This window comes from Dreissena polymorpha, chromosome 7, assembly GCF_020536995.1.
Source record: "Dreissena polymorpha isolate Duluth1 chromosome 7, UMN_Dpol_1.0, whole genome shotgun sequence".
Classification (NCBI taxonomy): domain Eukaryota; kingdom Metazoa; phylum Mollusca; class Bivalvia; order Myida; family Dreissenidae; genus Dreissena; species Dreissena polymorpha.
Genome location: NC_068361.1, coordinates 27,073,558 through 27,082,349, shown reverse-complemented (window position 1 = coordinate 27,082,349; position 8,792 = coordinate 27,073,558). Strand labels below are relative to the sequence as shown.

General features: G+C 33.6%; 1 long non-coding RNA gene across 1 annotated transcript; it reads right to left on the bottom strand.

Annotated features, from left to right (window-relative positions):
• Positions 1-3,540: 3,540 nt before the first annotated feature.
• Positions 3,541-6,697, bottom strand: LOC127838873 (uncharacterized). Its single transcript, XR_008030015.1, has 2 exons — positions 6,659-6,697; positions 3,541-4,190 (listed from the first exon to the last, which is right to left on the bottom strand). It is a non-coding gene; the product is annotated as an uncharacterized LOC127838873 (long non-coding RNA).
• Positions 6,698-8,792: the final 2,095 nt, after the last annotated feature.

Here is an 8,792-nt window from a genome sequence, read left to right as displayed (position 1 = left end):
GTACAAAACAGCACAAAACAGCACAATACAAAACAACATAAAAACCTATATAAGAATAAAGCTGGGGTCACCGCCTTGGAACGGTCAATGCAAAGCATTGGGGGTTTAAAACGGTTTTAGAGCGCTCAGCCCAACACTTGGCCCAGCAATATTCATGATACATTTATGTGTAAATAAAAATTAACCTCATAGCATTGTAACTCAAATTAAACAATAATAAAAGGGGATTAAAACGTATTCGATTTAATTACCATTTTATTACTCAATGGTAGGACAGCTACCAGAGCAAGAGAGTTACAACTTTTTGAGGAACGATGAAATAAAACTACGAACAAGTGTCAACTACATTCCTTCTTTATAGAAAAAGATTTAAGAATATAGCGTCATGAAGTTAATATTTCAGATCATCATCGCGCAAATACAGGAAGAAGCAGCAATAATGGGTGTAAAAGGTCCATATTACATAGCTTGGTTGTTTATGTGACTGCTAAATAATAAATCAAACAAGAAACGCCTGTCAGAGAGAAAACACAATAAAAATTGAACGCTTTAAACTGAATGACCTATGCATGTACATTAAAATAGTGAAAGTATGAAGCGATGACATCAAAAAAATCTATGTTTGCGGGAAAAGAGAAAGAATATCGTATGACGTAATTGACAAGCAAAGACACGATGACGTGAACAAAATCCAGAGGCAGTGCTGTAACATAAAAATAAAAATATTAAAGAGGCGGTACTGTAAAATTGAATTAATAATAAAACCAGCTTAGGTAATTAAATATTAAAGAATCTAACGTTTAAAATGGTAATTCCATTAATGATTCCAAATTTTAAGAGAAGAAAGATATAGTGAATCGAAAACCAACAAGCAGGTGTTTTTAAATACGTTAACATCTTATCCTTTTGGTAAAAATGAGTTTATAAAATTGAAAAGTTTAATATAAACATTTTCTTTAAGATATTTTAATTTGCGAACACGCTTCAAAACATCTCCATAAAATGATGGGTGGGAAATTCCATTAGTTAAATGCCATTTTAAAGAAACATTATATTTAGAAATTAAATAACCATACTTTGAATGAAATTTAGTGAATTTTCTTCTAAGGTTATGATACAAAAAACCCTGTTTTAGCAAGTTCTTCGTTAATATACGATTACGATCATTAAAATCTTTAATACATGAATATGCTCTGGCATAACGTACCAACTGCGAAATGTAAATATCATAGGACGGGCCTTTAGGGATGTTGCCATCTAGGAACGGAAAATTCACAATTTCAAAGTTAAAGTCGTCCCGTTTGTCGTATAAACTAATTTTACTTATTATTAATAGTAAGATGTAAGTCTAAATACGCAGCGTCTGTATTGGATTGACAAAATCTATTTAAGACTAGTTCGTTCGGATAAATTTTGTGAATATATTGTTCAAAGAATGGGTTATCTAAATTTAGTATGTCATCAATGTACCTACTAGTAAGGTTAAAACATTGAATTAAATCTAGATGTTTAGTTTTTGATAATTCTAACATAAAATCGCTTTCATAACAATATAAAAAAAGATCAGCTATAAGTGGCGAACAATTAGTACCCATAGAATAGCCGATAATTTGTTTAAATATTTTTTCTATTAAATTCAACGAACAAGTTATCCAGAAGAAAAGGAAGTGCTGCACAAAAGTCAAGACAAGTCCAAATGATGTAATTATCTAATATCTGATTAGTAAAAAAGCTGTTTTATTGTTTAAAGCTAGATATGAACACTTCTCTCTAGCAAACATTTTTTCAATCAAAGAAACAAGTTTGGATTTTATAAAAGCGTGAGGAAGCGTTGTATATAGTGTAGAAAAATCAAAAGTTCTTACATGTGACACCTTATTTTTTTTTCAATTTTATCAATCACTTCTAATGAGCTTTTTATTGACCAAAATAGGTTAATATTACTATTTTCATAAACTTTATTTCAATATTTATCTATATGATATCTAATAGCACTCAATGCAGATGTAAGATACACTGCTAATTGCTTGGTGGTACAAGACACTGAATTAGCGATAAAGCGACTGAATTTTAATTAAGTGTCAGGTTTCCTTTGTCTAAGCTGAGGAGTCACAGAGGGAGGGGCTGAAATGCCTTGTCTTAGATCCTTATCTGTCAATCAAAATCTCAACACTCCTCGATGACTATGCAGCAGCCAATTAAAATTGAGATAAGCCCAGAAAAGATGTATTGAAGTATATTATTGGATGTTAACTATTGGCCAATGTCCTTCTAGCCTGAGGGTGTATAAAACATGCTGCACAGGGCTTATCAGCATCCCAAAAACTATTTTTTACTGCTTAAAGAATCTGCGTCACTGGATATATATATATATATATATTTTGGACATTGATGATAGTTTCTACAAATGGACACTTGGGAAATTTACCAACATCTAAGATAGTTTATTAAAGAACAGAGATGAAGATGATTCCATTTTTTATAAGTTTGATGATTCTCAACTTACTATTGAACTTAGTAATTTTTGGAACAGTTCCAATCGGGATCAGTTTCTATGTGTACTTTAAATATTGGGAACAAAGCTATCTTACATTAAACTGCGCAAAGAAGCGGTCATTTCTTTTTATTTCAGGCGAGCGACTTTGGGCCTTTCAGGCCCTCTTGTTATTTATATGTTGACCGCTGCATAACTGAGCGAAAAATTCGGAATTTAATTTTTACATATACTAGTAAATATTATCATACAAAATAAGAGGATTCAGAGGTAATATTTATATAATTATATCATTATTATCATGAACCTATACACAATTATATTACGCCATTCTTTATAACATGTGATACCAATTATTTGGATTATTTAATAAATACAAAATTACATCACGCTTTTTCGTTTGCTTACGAACAAATAAAGTTAGTACCACGCGTTTCAAGCCAGTTTTCTTAACTACGATAAACCTGATAACTGCCACATCTGCCGTATCCGGGCTGATAAAAAGTAGTATATTTAATGCCAGAGGTTTGAGTTCTTCAACTTTATTCATAAACAAATGGAAACATAATGTGAATATCGTGCTATATGGAATGAGTGATGTATTGGACGTCATCATTGATGACGTTCAATCGAACGAATGATAAAGGGGGCTAAGTTTCGTTAAGCTCCAGGGTATAGCCGCGATTTGTGGGCCATGAAAACTGGCCCAACACTGTGCCTGAAATTTGACCTGTATATGGACCAGAACGCGATCTAGACGATGGCGTATTCGTCATGTCTGGGAAAAGTCCAGTTTTTGATAAAATGACGAAAAAGTGGTGTTTTTTATTGCGCAATCGCTATAAAATGAGTTCTCGCCGGAAGCTTTAATAGCGTTAATAGCAACCCAAACACAATTCACCCCCAGGAGACAATTCACGCGCTTGGCAATTCAAATTTGATTTTAAATAATACATAATGCGATTTTATTCCAAAATTAATTAATAATTTCATCTTGCGTTTAACATACGTTTAAGAAAATATTAACATAACAAACAAAAACAAACAACCGTTAAATTTTATTGTTGTAAATATGGTAACCTGATTACATATCCACTAGCGTCTATGCATATTTACACATAAAAAATAGTTCGTAAGTAAGCAACAAACAATCACATTTAAACTCAAATTATTGAACAAAATATATAAATTTAAGCTAGAAATCGAAACTTAAATACAATGTCTGCACTAAAAACACAATACCAATAGTTTTTACAATAACACATTCGACATGTACATGTACTTCCAACAACACGCCAACCGCTATTTTCAAAGCGAATGTGTAGAGTAGCATTTCAACAATAAAGACAAAATGGAACTGGATTTTAACGTAGTGCGCAAATTGGAAGTGATTACAGTAATTTATTTTTCAACTTGTCAATCTCCGTAGTATACGTTTAGTTGTGAGATGTTAACGGTTTCCCAAAAAAAACATGCCTTCGCTGCGAAGTCAAAGTTGGTGGGGAACGAGACTGCTTGTGGATTTCGAGTTGCTGGAAGTTTGTAACGAAGCTGCTTTTGTGCAATATTCAGCGATTTTGCAAGCTGTGTGTTTGAAGTCGGAGATATATATTGCTGACATTAATGATGTGTACGTTCTTGTGACCACTGATCTGCATATGATGCCAGTGGGAGAGCATCCCGAATCCCACATAGTCTGCAACAGATGTTTCCTGGTCGAGTGGTTGGTAAGTTTCATCGTTATACATGCATATTACACATTTTACATTATTTGTGCTATTTTTGACACCCATTTTTCATGCTGATGAACCAACGGTCAGTGCCAGTAGTCCTACTGTCATTGGTCTGTGTGCTTGTTGAAAGTACATGTAGAAAGGGTTGTTTAGCTTCAATAAGCCATGTTGCTATTTTTTGGATAAAATTTATTGCAGTGGGCTTTTTATCTTTGTGCAGCAACCTCGGCCGCCTCATTTTTTGAAAACATTAGTCGCACACTGTTCATATTGTGGAAAAATGAGTCGCGCACTGTTCACAGTGAGAAAAATGGGTGGTGACTATTCAGTGATTTTTTTTGCTTTAATTTGTTACAGCCTGTGCCTTTTGAATTGGGAAAATAAGCGCGATAAACCGTGAAATTGGGAAAAATAGCGCGATAAACCATGAACTTGGGAAAAATTAACATTATAAATAGGATTATAAGTAACAGAAGTGATATTGTGATATTGTTTTTAAGTGCATGTTCAGGGAGTTTTCTAGAAAAGGAGTCTGGTCAAATTGTTGTTTTTTTAATCAATAAAAGTGGCAAGTTTGGGAATGATTTATGGACAAAAATGACTAAATTCAAGTTATATATTTTGTAAGTTTTATGAGACTTCTTCCTAAAAAAAAAAAAAAAAATGTTTTTTTTTTTTTGGAAGTTGGGCTTTTTTGGGGAAATTTTGGTCAGAATTTTGGGAAAAAACGTGTATTTTTGCGATTGGGAAGCAGCCGAAATTCGGCTGTAAATTTGAGCAAAAAAAATCACTGACTATTCAACAATGTGAAAAAATGAGTCGCGCATTGTTTAAAATTCTTAAAATATCAGTCGCAAACATTAGAAAATTGTAAAAAAAAGTGTCTCACAATGTTGGAAATTGTGAAATATGAGTCGCACAATGTTGAAGGTTGTAAAAAATGAGCCTCGCGATCTAGACAATTATGGAAAAATAAGTCAGGGGACAAAAATTCCACTCGTCCGCTCATATTGACGAGTGAAAACTTTATAAGGACAAGTGAATTTCCCTAAAGCGCTCGTCCTACAGGACAAGAGGAAAAGCAGATGTTAAAATATGTATTTTAGGACCCGTAAATAATTAAATAAAATCATTTTCTTAAAGCATATCTATTCCGAAAGTAGAATGAGAATGAACTGGAAATAGTAATTGTAAATTTCATACAACAGGTGCGCATTGTTATGCGAGACTAAGTCCCGAGTACATGTAAATGTTGGTGTCAATGTTGACAGGGAACCATCCAACTGCATTCACTTTAAGTGTTGATTTTTAAAGAATTATTTAACTGCAGAGTACAGTTTATAACTAGTCTGAATTTCGTCCGAAAAATATCTGACATTTGAGCGTTCTTTAAAGGGATGGGGGGGGTTGATGTTCAAACGTCCGAAACAGAAATCACGCAAGCATTAGAAAAAGTAAAACAGCAGTCTTCATTAATTTATTTTGTGTTCCTCATAAAGAACTTATTTCACTGCTTAACATTTCTTTTTTGATCAGCTGGCATGAATAACTGAGTAAGCAGCATTTTAGCAGTGATATAGGCAATTTTATTAGTCATATGAGCCCTTTGAAAAATTTATTTCACACATATTCAAGGACGAGTGCATGTGTTTGCAGGACGAGTGCAAATTTAAATGCACTCGTCCTGCAAGACGAGTGCAGTTTAGAAATATTTTTGTCCCCTATAAGTTGCACACTGTTCAAAATTGTGAACAAATTTGACTTGTGACTGTTGGAAATTGTGAAAATAATTTATTGAGCATTGTTCAAATTTGTGAAAATATGAGTCTCAAACTGTTCAAATTTGTGAGAAAAAAAAAGTCGCTAACTGTTCAAAAATGTGAAAAAATGAGTTGCACACTTTTTTAAATACTGACCATTTGCATTGCAAATTCCTCTAATTAAAATACTGACCATTTGCATTGCAAATTCCTCTAATTTGTGACAAAACAGCTATCGCTAGTAATGATTGAGGAAAAAAACAAGTCTATTATAAAAAAGGTTTCAGTTTAAAGATATTCGTAATTATTTTTTATTTAAAGTTGATTACGGCCATATCATATGCCTATATTATCTAGGGCTGTAACCAATACACTAGGTGACGAATACGATACGTATCAGGAATACAGGGTAGCGAATATGAATATTTATTCGTGAATATGAATTTCAATGAACAAAAGTAATACTGACAACTTGACATGACATTATATAGTATGAAACTATGTGTATTTGTCAATTTGATTAATTGAGTATCATTGCATACTGAAAATATGACATATAACACTTTGAAATAACAAAACACTGCAAATTGTCATCGTCTCATCGTCTTTTTTGGGGAAACCAAAGTAGCGCCAGACAAACAACGTGTATTTGGCAGGCATGTCAACGATACCAATAGCATTCCTTGTGCAAGGCTCCATGTTTGTTGATAAGTTGCACAATCATTGTCGTAAAGATAAACAAAAAAGAAATTGCATCTGCTTATCCTTTGTGTATATGTTTAAGCATCAAATCATTCGTATTTACCTAAATAAACATTAAACAACTACGAAAGATTTTTCAATTCATTTCAATGTCGTAAATATTTAACCGGTTCCCGCCATTTTTGTTGATAATCTCACTGTGTAACATAGTGGGTGGGGTAAACGTCATGATGAAAAACACCGGAATTAGGAGAAGAACATTTAAATATAGGGGTTAATTGTATGAACATTCATTTGTAAGGTAAGATGATTAAACTTTCAAACTCGAACCACGTTGTTTGTATTCGTCAAATATTCGGTTCGGGAGGTGGCGAATAACGAATACGAATCATCCACAGCCGTATTCGAGTAATTCGAATGTATTTTTACAGTCCTAATATTATCATTTTTTTATAATGATATTGTGTGACAGTGGTCCTTATATAATATAAGGACAACTCTTGTGTTTTAACTGTTTAACAAATTAACAGTATATGTAAAGACTCACACTGGACAAATTAATCATTAAATCTAAATTGAATGAATGAATGGGAAGAAAACATTTGTCCCTCTATTTACCTTTTTTTTTTCATTATTGAGTTTTTTTTCTCTGACTCATGATATCAAATGGAAAAGATGAAACTGATCAAACAGCGAAGCTCTCGTATGGTATGAAATTACTGAGGAGGTATATCCCATACACCATCACTCACTTACTATGGCTTGATTGGTCATTTTCGGCTCGGGTTCTACTTACATGTACCCCAAGTACTCTAAAGTATACTTACATGTACTCCGGGTATGGTAAATATACTTAAACGTACCCGGTGATGTTAGACTGTACCCTAGTTGTATATCTGCCCAAAATCTGATGTCGTAAAACACGCTACTGATTACCGTAAAATGATATTGTTTACCTTAAACAAACTTCTTTTTCAAAATATCTGCATCATGTTGCTTTTTGAGTATGCGTTTAGATACTATAAAGGCTGTTTAGCAGAAAATTGACATAAATGTGAACATAATTAATTTTTACAAATTTGCCAACAACAACCGATTTAGCGTTAAAATTCACCAGTACGTTGTAGTATATTTATTGAACCCAGGGTACATGTCAGTGTACTTAAGAGTACCTGAGGTGCATGTAAGTACATGTAGTACCCGAGGCGAAAATGACCAATGGAGCCTTACTAACTGTATAATGATTATATCTCACAAACTACCTTTACCTTGTTGTGTTTATCAACCATAAATTTATGTAAATTCTGGCTTTTTTACTTTAATTTTCCATTCCATTGATAGCGCAATTTTTGTCTTATCTCGTATGATATTATTTTACTCTTTGGATTTCAATGAAGACAAGCTAAAAGTGTCATTTTATTTTACAAACAAATCTAAGATGTATTTTAATATTTAGTGTTTGTCATGCATAATTCAGTGTTTTCCAAAAAAAATTGAGTAGCCAGTTATATGGCCAGCAACTATGCAGTAAAACTAAAGCATTTGTGACATTTTACTTGATATACTTTGGGAAAATAGTTGGCGTCTAGAGTAAATGTAACCGGCGAAATGGCCCGCTGCCGGTCTTACAGAGAACACTGATAATGGTAAACTAAACTAGAAATGGCGCGGCAGAGGCCGACGCGTATCCCCACGCCGAATGTTTGACCTAGGTGTGCCCCAGGGTTGGTAATGGGGCCATGCATAGCTGAGATTGACCGTATTGTCATAAGAGAAGTTCATCATCAATTAGAAGTGAATTGGTGTAGAAATGAAGAAGTTATAGTAAAAGGCAATTTTGGGTGGGTGTGACATATGTGGGCAGGGCGCCCCAGGGTTGGTAATTGTGCCATGCATAGTTGAGATTGACCGTATTGTCATAAGAGAAGTTCAGTATCAATTTGAAATGAATCGGTGTAGAAATGAAGAAATTATAGTAAAAGGCAATTTTGGGCGGGTGTGGTCTATGTGGGCGGGGCCCCAGGGTTGGTAATGGGGCCATGCATAGTTGAGATTGACCGTATTGTCATAAGAGAGGTTCAGTATCAATATGAAGTGAATCGG